The sequence below is a fragment of the Vitis vinifera genome, chromosome 13, assembly GCF_030704535.1.
Source record: "Vitis vinifera cultivar Pinot Noir 40024 chromosome 13, ASM3070453v1".
Taxonomy (NCBI): domain Eukaryota; kingdom Viridiplantae; phylum Streptophyta; class Magnoliopsida; order Vitales; family Vitaceae; genus Vitis; species Vitis vinifera.
This window is the reverse complement of record NC_081817.1, coordinates 29332032-29344840: the sequence shown is the minus strand read 5'-3', so window position 1 is coordinate 29344840 and position 12809 is coordinate 29332032. Positions and strand designations below refer to the sequence as shown.

General features: G+C 34.3%; 1 protein-coding gene across 12 annotated transcripts in view; it reads right to left on the bottom strand.

Annotated features, from left to right (window-relative positions):
* Positions 1–12809, bottom strand: part of LOC100249452 (putative disease resistance protein At3g14460) — a 31004-nt gene that overhangs the window by 11472 nt on the left and 6723 nt on the right. For 11 of the 12 annotated variants that reach the window (XR_009467266.1, XR_009467267.1, XR_009467270.1 and 8 more), the window contains 2 exons: positions 12157–12304; positions 10995–11646 (listed from right to left, as the gene is read on the bottom strand). The exons of the other annotated variant lie outside the window; for it this stretch is intronic. The gene's annotated coding sequence lies outside the window, so the exon portion shown is untranslated. Of the gene's footprint in view, positions 1–10994; positions 11647–12156; positions 12305–12809 lie in introns of those variants that run through there. 12 annotated transcript variants of the gene reach the window in all.

The following is a 12809-nucleotide window of genomic DNA, read 5'->3' as shown; positions in this document are numbered from 1 at the left end:
GTTCTGGTATCAAACATAATAAAATTGATTAAACAAAACCTTAAACAATGAGGTATTTTCTTCAAAACAAGATGAGCTCCACCATTGTGTGAGCTATTGAGAATATAAAAAATAATGGAATCATAAGCAATTAAAATTACTTACTAATAAGCAGCTAACTAGAATGCATCCATGGTTTCCTCCATGCCTGTATAAGAGAAATGGAAAAAGAAAGTGAGGAGAAACCAAGGCATCCATGTTTTTCCACAGTAAATAAAATTTGTGTTCACTTGGGTTATGCATACAGCCAAATAAAAACAGAGCATGAAAATGTGAGTTCCATTAAAATATGAGAATTGTTTGTGTCAAAATGTGAGCACCTAGGTTGAATCCCCATCTACAACTCCTCAATATTCGTCCCAGACTTGAAGCTTCAAGGAGAAGAAAATCTTAAATCAAATAAACAGAGCCAAGGAATCATGTAGATATATTTTTTAGATTAGAAATTGGAACATAAATTTTCTAAAGAATAAGTTTAATCATAGAACAATTACCTGCTGATGTGCTGGTGCAGTGCCACTTTCATTAAAATAGCTCATCATTGATGATTATATTTGGACTGTGAGATATATAACACCATTCTGGCCCTTTCTCAAATTGGCACTGTTGTTTCAGTAAAGGACATGGGTCCACAATCAGACAAGAGACGGAGTCCGACAATCTCTTTCTTGTCAAGTATTGGAACTCACGGCAGCCGTAGATATGCAAGATTTCAAGAGAGGTGAGTTGTTGAAGCCCCTTGCTGTCAAGAGACTTGAGATTTGGAAGACCATAGACTGCAAGAAAAGTGAGAGAAGAGGGCAGTAGGCACTCCTTGGGAAATAATTCCACGTCTTCACATCCACCAAAGATTGCGAAATGAGTAAGAGAGGTCAGTATTTGCTTCATCTCCGCATCATTGAGCACTTTGTGGACAACCACCGATTTCCTCTTCAACTCGTTGAGGAGGTCATGACTGAGATTCTTTCGCCGAATGAAATTTACGAGTTCCGGAGAAGCCAACCTGTCGAATAGAACTTGAAGTGAAGCGGAGAGGAGTACGTCCGCCATATCTGTTGACTGTTGCTTTGCACAAGGAATTCAGCGATTCAATTCAGGGAAAACGAAGGTAAGCAGATGCAGAATCACAACCAAACTGTAGAAGACTGGTAATGTCATGTGCACTTGGGGCCCAGTTGTGTAATGCTTATTATTTAATTTGTTGGTTGCTTATTATTTAATTTGGTTGAGTCAGAGTCATGTTGAGTTGATTAATTTAATTAGTTGGGTCCAATAATTGTACGTGGGCATCATCTGTTAATTCACAGCCAAGTATTTTGGCTTAAGAATAGGTCTTTAGGTTGGGTTGTTAGCTGAATATCAGCGTTATGGATTGAGTCAGTTGTTATTTTCAGTTGTATTTAAGTCTTTCATGTTAATGAGAAAGGTATCAAAACAGTTGCAATCAGTGAGTATTGGAGGCTGTGGATTTCCTCGAATTAATCCAACACTTTCTTAAGCTTGAACGTGACATTGGTATCAGAGCCAGGTCGTTCCAATGGCTGAGGGTACAGGTACCAGATATTCCCAGCTTGCTGAATCTTTGGCAGCTGTCAAACAAAATCAAGAGCAGTATCAGCAAAATCATAATTCTTTGCAACAAGTGGTTGAAGGGCTGGCCCATCAATTAGAAGTGGTTGCCTCCAATGTGCAGACATTAGTGCAAATGAAGACTAAGCATAATTCAGGTGATTCAGAAGGGTCTAAACGACAGATGACTAACCCTCTTTTTGAAGATAATGGGGGAATTCAGACTCGTGCAGTACGGTTGGATTTTCCTAAATTTAATGGAGAAGACCCCAGTGGGTGGGTCTATCGAGCTGATCAATTTTTCAATTACCATCAAACCAATCCACATCACAGAGTCCTATTGGCATCCTTCCATATGGAAGGGAAGGCCTTGGTTTGGTTCCAGGACATTGAAGTTGCAGGGGGAATTAGTAGTTGGGAGGGATTTGTACGTGCACTTCAGACAAGGTTTGGATCATCACCTTATGAAGACCCCATGGAAGCTCTTATTCGGTTAAAGCAAACTTCAACAGTGGAAGATTATAAGAGCCAATTTGAGGCTCTTTCAAACCAACTTAGAGGACTGGCTGAGTCTTACAAACTCAGTTGTTTCCTAAGTGGGTTGCGGGAAGATATTCGGTTTATGGTACGTATGCTTAATCCTTCAAATTTACATATTGCTTTTGGTTTAGCAAAAATGCAAGAAGAGAATGTGGCTGCTCTTAGAAGAACTGCAAAGCTAGGATCAGTTCCTACACGTTTGGCTATTGGGCCTCCGAGCCCACCTGAAAAAAGGGCCATTGTTCCGGTCCAAAGATTATCACCTAGCCAAATGAAGGAGCGACGGGATAAGGGACTTTGTTATAATTGTGATGACAAATGGGCCCCGGGGCATAAGTGCAAATCAACCCGACTGTTTATCATGGAGTGTGATGAATCAAGTGATGATGAGGTGCCCAAATCTGAAGTTGCAGAAGGGCGTGCGAGCAAGTCTAAGGAGGAAACGCCTATAGTGGAGATAGAACCCGGAATATCTATCCATGCATTAGTTGGGTCACCAAACCCAAAAACAATGAGATTCTTGGGGCACATTTGTGGAAGGGCAGTAGTAATCTTGGTTGATACGGGAAGTACACACAATTTCATGGACCCATCTGTTATTCAAAGGGCTCACCTACCATCTAATCCAACAGAAGGGCTCTCTGTCAAAGTGGCTAATGGGCAAGCAGTTCGTAGTGAGGGGAGTTGTGCAGCAGTACCTCTACATATGCAGGGTAATCTCTATACCATTGATTTTTACATTTTGACCCTAGGAGGATGTGATATTGTTTTGGGTGTTCAATGGCTTCAAACCTTGGGACCTATCCTTTGGGATTTCTCAAGACTTCAAATGGAGTTCTCAGTTTGGGACAAACCTCGAAAACTACAAGGTATGTCACCAACTGGTATCTCATTAGTAGAAGGAGAAAAATTTGGTAAAGTTTCTAGGCAAAATAAAAGAGGACTAGTTATTCAGCTTATTGATTTTGAAAATTCCAGTTTGCTGTCCATTGAAACTTCTGCTGAGCCACTAATATATGACCTTCTTAACCTATATCCAGAAGTGTTTTCAGAACCCAAAGGATTGCCCCCTACTCGAAATCATGACCACCATATTGTATTACATTCAGGTGCAAAACCAGTTTGTGTAGGGCCTTATAGATACCCTTACTTTCAAAAATCTGAAATTGAAAACATAGTTCATGAAATGTTACAATCTGGTATTGTTCGACCTAGCCAAAGTCCATTCTCATCCCCGGTCTTATTAGTAAGAAAACATGATGGAAGTTGGAGGCTTTGTGTTGACTATAGAGCCCTTAACAAAGAAACCATTAAGGTTAAATTTCCTATACCTATAGTTGACGAACTTCTTGATGAACTTCATGGATCAACCATCTTTAGTAAGCTAGATTTAAGGTCGGGATATCACCAAATTAGGGTCCACCCAGAGGATATACCTAAAACAGCCTTCCGTACCCATGAAGGCCACTATGAATTCTTGGTAATGCCTTTCGGGCTTACCAATGCCCCGGCAACCTTCCAAAGTCTTATGAATGACATCTTTAAACCTTATTTACGAAAGTTTATATTGGTTTTTTTTTACGACATTCTTGTCTATAGTAAAAACCTTGCTGACCATGTCCATCATTTACAAACTGTTTTAGACATTTTAAAACAGCACCAGCTTTTTGCAAAAAAATCTAAGTGTTGTTTTGGATGTTCTGAAATTGAGTATCTTGGTCATCTAATCTCAAAAGATGGGGTACAAGCTGATCCTACCAAAATTGAAGCAATGCTTAACTGGCCCTTTCCTACCAGCCTTAAATCCCTTAGAGGCTTCCTAGGTTTAACTGGATATTACAGAAAATTTATCAAAGGATATGGACTCATAGCAGCCCCCTTAATAGCCCTTTTGAAAAAGAATTCCTTCAAATGGACCGAATCCGCAAAAAGGGCTTTTCAAGATCTTAAACATGCTGTAACTAGCCCTCCTGTCTTAGCTTTACCAGAATTTTCTATTCTTTTTACTATTCAATGTGATGCTTCTGGTATTGGTGTTGGAGCTGTATTAATGCAACAGGGCAGGCCCTTAGCATACATGAGTCAAGCAATTCATGGAAAAGCCTTGCAACTATCTACCTACGAGAAGGAGTTGATGGCATTGGTCTTAGCAGTGAAGAAATGGAGGTCTTATCTTTTAGGACACAACTTTAAGATACAAACGGACCAGCAGAGTCTCAAGTACTTGCTGGAACAAAAGATGGGTACTCCTCTTCAGCAACAATGGATTACCAAACTTTTGGGATATGAGTTTGTGGTAGAATACAAACAAGGAAAGGAAAACAAGGTTGCTGATGCCTTGTCCAGAAAAATGGAAGATCAGAAGGAAGGGAAGCTATATGCTATTACTGCACCAGCTAACACTTGGCTAGAACAACTCCGAACCAGTTATGCTATAGATCCTAAATTGCAGCAGATTATTAAAAATTTGGAACAAGGAAGTCTTGCATCCCAAAATTATAAACAAAGGGATGGATTATTATTTTACAAAGGAAGATTGTATATTCCAGCTTCAAAGGAGTTGAGAGAACAAATTCTTTATTTGCTGCACAGTAGCCCACAAGGAGGACACTCAGGATTTCACAAGACTCTCCATAGAGCTAAGTCTGAATTTTATTGGGAAGGAATGAGGAAGGAGGTCAGAAGGTTTATCAAGGAATGTGATATATGTCAGCAAAACAAGTCTGAGAATATCCACCCGGCTGGATTGCTGCAACCATTGCCAATTCCTACTAAGGTATGGACTGATATTTCCCTTGATTTTATTGAAGGATTACCGAACTCTGAAAGCTATAGTGTTATTATGGTGGTCGTGGATCGGCTGTCTAAGTATGCTCACTTTATTCCTATTTCTCATCCGTACACTGCCTCAAAGATTGCTCAGGTGTTCCTAGCCAATATCTTTAAATTACATGGGCTGCCTAATTCCATTGTTACTGATAGAGATCCTACTTTTACGAGTACATTTTGGAAGGAGCTCTTTAAGCTGCAGGGAACCACCTTGAAATTTTCATCAGCTTACCATCCTCAAACGGATGGCCAGACAGAGATTGTCAACAAGATGGTTGAGCAATATCTTAGGTGTTTCTCGGGGGACAAGCCAAAAGGATGGGTTAAATGGCTTCCGTTGGCTGAGTGGTGGTACAACACTAACATTCATGCATCTACCAAATTATCCCCTTTTGAATCTGTCTATGGCTACCCACCCCCAAAATTAATTCCTTATACGCCAGGAACCACACAACTCCAAGAAGTAGAAAATACTTTGAAGACAAGAGATGAAATCATCCGCATCCTTCGTACAAATTTGCAGTTGGCATAAGATAGAATGAAAAAATTTGCAGATATTAAGAGGACTGCGAGAAGTTTCAACATTGGGGATTTGGTTTACCTTCGCTTACAACCATACAAGCAGCAATCGGTGGTGCAAAGAAGGAATTTGAAATTATCTCCAAGATTCTATGGTCCATATAGAGTGCTGGAGAAGATCGGTACTGTTGCTTATCGGCTTGAGCTTCCTCCTGAGGCAAAAATACATCCGGTGTTTCACGTATCTTGCTTAAAGGAGAAGTTGGGAGAAAGGCACCAGCTGGTTGTTACTCTTCCACCAGCAGACAAGGATGGAGTTATTCGACCAGAACCAGAAGAAATATTGCACAGGAGGTTGAAGAAGAAAAAAATCATGCGGTGACCGAAGTACTGGTGAAATGGAAGGGGCTCGGTGAAGATGAAGCATCTTGGGTGGAATATTCTACCTTAGTCAATGAATTTCCAGACCTTGTGGACAAGGTCATTTAATGAGGGGGGCAATGTCATGTGCACTTGGGGCCCTGTGTAATGCTTATTATTTAATTTGTTGGTTGCTTATTATTTAATTTGGTTGAGTCAGAGTCATGTTGAGTTGATTAATTTAATTAGTTGGGTCCAATAATTGTACGTGGGCATCATCCGTTAATTCACAGCCAAGTATTTTGGCTTAAGAATAGGTCTTTAGGTTGGGTTGTTAGCTGAATATCAGCGTCGTGGATTGAGTCAGTTGTTATTTTCAGTTGTATTTAAGTCTTTCATGTTAATGAGAAAGGTATCAAAACAGTTGCAATCAGTGAGTATTGGAGGCTGTGGATTTCCTCGAATTAATCCAACACTTTCTTAAGCTTGAACGTGACAGGTTTGTATTAACCAAATGCAATATCATGCCTACCAAACAGTGGTGATAAAAAATTAATAAAATAAAATAGAAAGTCATAGAAGCACAGGCTGTCACCACCAACCAGAGAGAGAAAGAGAGAGAGAGAGAGAGAGGAGCACGTGATCCGTCACTCACAAGTTTAAATTAATTAAAGTGGGCAACTAGGTTATATCCTAGTCTTATTTTGATCGGCACTCACCCCCCAAGGTTCCTTTTGTTTTTTCACTATGTAACATGTAACCAAAAACATTAAGGAAATATTTTTTGTGTCCAAAGATTTATTAATTCTCCATATCTGTTGCGCTGCAGAAGGAATTCTAAGCAGATCCAAAAAAATGCACATGGGGCTGCACCGAACCCCGAGAGAACCACATGATCTGTCACCCACATGATCTTTTCAATTCATATATAGTTTTATCTATATCTTATTCATGCATGTTTTTAAAATAATACATATTTATTAAATTGAGTTTTTTAAATATTAATGTAAGTATGATATGGTATTATTGAGTTATAAAATAATATATGATGATATCATCATAAAATAATACAAGTTGATATTATTATCCTAAAATAGTCCGAGCATATATAAGTTTTGATTTCTTCTCATTGTTTATTATAAATACAAGACTACTTGGATTTCTCTTTACATTATATATATTTGATATTTTACGTGATATTTCTCAGATCCATTTAGGTCATGATTATTTGTTTCACTCTTGCTTACAAAGAGTATATGTCAAATTTCATGTCATTAATTATTTTATTATAAATTGTATGATTGTGATCATTTAAGGGGGTACAATGTCTTAAAACCATGAAATATCATAGAATCTCTATTGGGAATATATATTGCCACCTCTTTATACCACTAGTCACCTAATCCATAAAAAATATATTATCAATTTAGGATCTCACTTATAGGTTAAAACAATTATTGATCTAATGACTAATGCAATATTCTCTCAATATTGAGAATTTATTTAACATAGTAGCTTGGAGAATTTGTGACAACTTGATAGTAATTCAATCATATAACCCTTCATAACTCTTATTTAATATATAACCATATAAACTAATACATCAATTATGAAGTAGTGTAATACTATAACTTTTGATAAATTGTCTAAATTTATGAACCAATTATAAACATATTTATCAACTGTGATCAAAATAAGATGAGTATATTTAATGAGTGAAATTTGCTCTTATATTTTTAATAAGTTTTTATATATTATATAAAAATTATTATTATCTTTGTATTTAGAAAAAAAAGAAAAAAAAAAAGGAGTTCGTGTGTATCAAAACATATCCTAAATTAGAGATTTTATTTTTTATTTTTTATTTTTCATTTGTTATAGTAAAGCTAAGCTGAAGATTTTAATTTCTTTTTAATCAGTCATTTTCCATATGACTTGAGAATCCAATGGTCAATGAGCAAACATAGAAAAGCTAGCACCCATAAAAAAAGAAATTCAGGGAAATTTTGGTGGATCTAATGCCAGGATTTGTTACCAAACCCCACAATCTCAAGATCGGTTAAAAAGCTATTCTATATCAATACGGTGGAGTAGGTAGATGGATGTTGATTGATTGATTGATTGTCTCAATTCAATGGTAGGTCAAAAAGCATTTTTATATCAATTGGGCCAATTTGGTGGAGTAGGTGGATGGATGTTGATTGGAGGATTGCCTCAATTTTTTCTTTTCTATTTTATTTGTTGAAATTTTATTCCTTAAAACCAACTTAAAAAGCATAGTTAAATAAGTATTCAAGCTATTAACTTGGAATTACAAGAATCATTTTCAATAATTAGTATTTTTAATTTTAAAAAGTAACCACTAGAATTAAGATTTAATTATGATTATGAAAATGACATTTTTTTTTTATGTTTTTATAATGATATTGTTTTTTACATATTAAATTTTTAGATTGTTACGTTACTTTTCTTTAATTAGGATGTCTAAAAAAGAAAAAGAAATAAAATCATTAATAATCTTATTTCCATCAATGTTTGCGGTTCTTACTTTCTCATTGTGAATTTGAAAATTAAATTAAAAATACTTTTGACTATATTTCTATTCGAATGTTATGTTTCGTTCTTGAAAAATATTAAGAAAAAAATATAAAGAAAAATAATTTTCTCATATTTGATTATGCTATGAAAAATATAAAAGAAAATCAAATATAATTAAAACTAGTTAAAAACTTAAGTATTTTTAAATTATTTAATCTTTATATCGATGAGTTAAAATAAGTTTGAAGTAGTAAATAAAAATAAATTTTAAAATTTTAATCTATGTTTTATTTTACTTCATTTTTTTTTCATACTTTTTCTTTATATTTTCTTTCTTTTTTATTTTTTCTCAATTTTTTTTGGAAACCAAACATAGTCAAAGTGTTTATAGTAGAAGTGTTTTTTTTTTAAAATGGTTTTAAGAGAATCACTTATTCAAATATTAATTTATCCAAAAAACATTATAAGTAGTTTTCCAACACACTTAGTGATTTTTCATATTTTTAATAATATTTCCTAGATTTGATCAAATACTTCAATTTTTCATAAACATTTTTTAAAGTTCTTAAAATCATTATCAAACCAACTCTAACCATCAAAACATACGATTTCAAAATCATAATAAATATTCTGTGAATAATTTGAGTGGGTGTCAATTTTATTTTATTTTATTTTTATTTTTTGTAACCTGAAGTGTTGGGTTAAGGTTGATATTAACACCAAAGGCCTCATTTTTGGAATTTAGTTAACACAAAATTCCTTTTCAAGTTGATATTATTATATGTAATCTTATGGATTTGAATCAATGTAGGTGGATGGTGAACTCAAGATTCTTTTCTTTTTAATATCAAACACCAACCAAGTAAAGACAATTTTTTTTCTTTTTTCTTTTTAATTATTATTATTATTATTATCAATTTGGCAGAGTCGGTGGGTAGATTTGGTGGAGTCGGATACTACCAAAAAAGCCGACATTGAGAGTGTATGGACAAAAGCCAAAAAGATGATGTCTACCATTCTTTCTTTTCCACTTTTATTTATTGAAATTTTAATCCCTCTAATGAACTTCACAACCATCTTAAAATAATTAGGATCATTTTCAATAATTAACATTTTTTTGAAAAAAAAAAGAGAGTAATTATTAACTTAGAACCTATTTGAAAGTGATTTTTAAAAAATATTATTAGCTTAAAACATGTTTTTTTTTTAAATAAAATAAAATAAAATTTAGCGTAAATAAAATTCAAGAAACATTTTTTAAAATTTAAAAAATTACTTAAAATATGTTTGATAGTAATTTTAAAAAATATTTTTAACATTTTTAATACTATGACTTTCAAGTATTGGAAATGCTATAGAAACGTTTTTTAAAAACACTATCAAATAAAATAGTGTTGAAAATCACTTGTAATGTTTTTTGAAGAAAGATTTGATATGTGATTCTCCTCATCAATTTGTTGTGGAGTTCATGGCCGAGCTTTTGTGCTTGAATGAAGTTGATGAGCTCCAAAGAAGCCAACTTATCAAATAGAAATTGAAGCAAAGCTGAGAAGAGTGCGTCCCCTATTGTAAAAGAAATTGGGCTAGATTCAATACAAGAAAAATGAGGGTAAATTATTGTATGAACTATGAACCCATGCAAGATTTTTTAAACACTCAATGAAGGGTGGATTCATTAGTTGATCATAGGGTCTAACAATAATCATACGATAAACTTGAAGTAATTAACTATTTAATATAAAAGATTAATTTTCATTTAAGTATACAAATCAATGAAGTTATTAATTTATTAATAGAAGGGTATAAAAGAAGGAAAATAAAAAAAATGAATTTAAAATTAATAAATTATATTTATATGTTACTTTATACTCATTTCACTTATTTAACTTCTAAATAATTTGAAAATATATAAGTTATAAACCAATTTTAATCATATTTTACTATCTTTGATATTTTTACGGTACGATCAAATATGAAAAAATAAATTTTTAAAATATTTTTTTTTCATTTGTTGATACTTTTTGGGAATGGAACATAACCTAAATCTTTGATAGTAATATGGATTCACTAATTGCATATTAAAAAAGAATGTCAATCCCTTGATAGAGACTAATTAAATTACTTGATCACTTATCTAAGATGGCATATTGTTATATAAAATTTAAAAATATTATATGAAATATAATCAAGAAGACAGGAAAATATATTTTCATACAAATGATCGAAAAGGGCAATGATTCAAGATGAATTGACAAAGATTCCATTTTTGATTAGCATACTATGTCTCCAAATTTCGTCGTCCCTTTGATCAATGAGTTTGACCTCCCCATTTTTGGTGAGTTCAATCTTGGACTCTTATGCCACTTCTTTGTCTGCATACCTAATTATTGTTTGGTAATCCATGTTCACTAATTGCACATAGAATAACATAATTAGTCCCTTGAAACAAAACTAATTAATATGATCAATCATCTTCTAAGATGCCATGTTACATAAAAGGTAACAAGATTATCCCACTTTTTTAAAAAATTTTCCTTAGGGTGTGAATGTCATAATGTGGGTACAAACTAACAGTATAGGAACAAGGACATTGATAAAAATTGAAAAAGAAAAATTGGAAATTTATTCAGAGAAGAAGTAGCATCAATTGCCTAGGGAATAAGTGCCTGCAGATGTTACACCTTGGTCCCCAGTATGCTTGAAACAAACTGGAGACTGATCAGTTTCTTACAGTATCAGAAGACAGCAGCCCAGCTACAGCTAACCACACAAAGAGATTGAAGAACACTGAGCTGCCAAGGAGTAGTGACCCAGCAAGAATCAAGGTAGACTTATCTGGGCCTGTCTGCAAGCCTTTTGCTCTGTCTTCCATAGGAGAGAAGGAATCTCTTCTGCCAACACATTGTCTGTTTAAATGGCTACTGCACAGAACCAATCCACTTTACAAGACTCTTTAAAATTTTTCCTTGTCAACAGTCCGTCCAATCCAAAGTTCATAATTAGAGATTTCCAGTCTGTGTTGTTTAATTCTATGAACTCTACTGCATTCTTCTCTGCTTCCCCTTCATCTGCTTGGCAACTGGGCATTGGAAAATTTAGTCTTTAAAATATGGAGCCAAGAAAGAATGCCTACACAGGCACTCACATCTGAACAGCCCCCTCTCCTCATCAAACAATACAATAGCTGTTGAATCCGCAAATCCCGCTGCCACGGCCACTTGCAGCTGCACTGCAACTGTCGTCAGTAATTCCCTACAGAACAGACCAAGAAGTATTAATGCAGTTCCAATGGTTTGCAGTGTTCTATTTGCAGTGCTTATATAATCAAAATCAAGTGTTGTCTTGTAGTAATATCACTCCCAAAGTCTCTATCTTCTGATAAGAGGTTAACTTAGGTGGCAAGATGGTATCAATAGGATTCTTGAAGCATGCCCAGGCACAAATAACTAAAGGCATATTTCAAAAAAATTTGGTTACCAAACAGGAAAAACCTAGTAGAATTAGCATAAAATAGGTAAAAACTGGAAAATCACCATGTTAATTTGAGCAGGTCATTCAAGTACATGTGGTTTTGGCCTCTTAAATATTCAATCACAAGTACATTCTATATGATTTTAAGCTACTACAGAAGTATGAAAAAGAAAATTATGAGAATGTCAACCAGTGTGGAAACTAATTTCCTTAAGTAACTTCTCTCAATATCCTTTTCCTTTAAGACAATACGGTTACAAGTTGCAACTTAATTTTTGTCTCCGGACTTACCATGTGAACGTACTTGAGTCTGATTGTAACTCGACCCAACCAAGCAAGGGCCATCCATAGTTGATACTATTGACGCTGGTTGATGGAATTGAGTCCCAGGCTAGTCCAGCTTGACTAATAGTCAAATATGCTCTCAAAGCGAACTTTCCTGAGATTGAGAACAAACCTTGAATCATAAAAAGTTCAGGAAAATAAATCCGGAGAATATTTAATATAGTCAACAACCAACTCTTCTTCCTTCATAAGAGGTGGTGAATTAGCTCATAATATAGAAGAGTAAATTTTGTGAAGATGGGGAATAAGCTCAAAATCATAATTTCTATACAAAATCAGAAAGTTCAATGAGAGAATTGCACTCAACTACTAAAAGATAATAACAACATCAAAATAAAAAACAGAAAAAAAAAAAGAACCGTAAAAGTCTTATAGACAAGACAATTTAATTACAATATTCGTCGTGGGAATTTTGTGGTATAGACCTTCATTTAGACTTGGACTTTTTAATTTTCTTTATGAATAAACAATTGGCTCCTGCTCAAATGAAAAATGAGAACCAATGCTCAGAGTCACAGACAGAGGTGTAGGCATGGCAATGCCAATTTTGCAAATGATCATTTGGTCATAGTCAAAACCTCAGAAAAGCCAAAACAAGA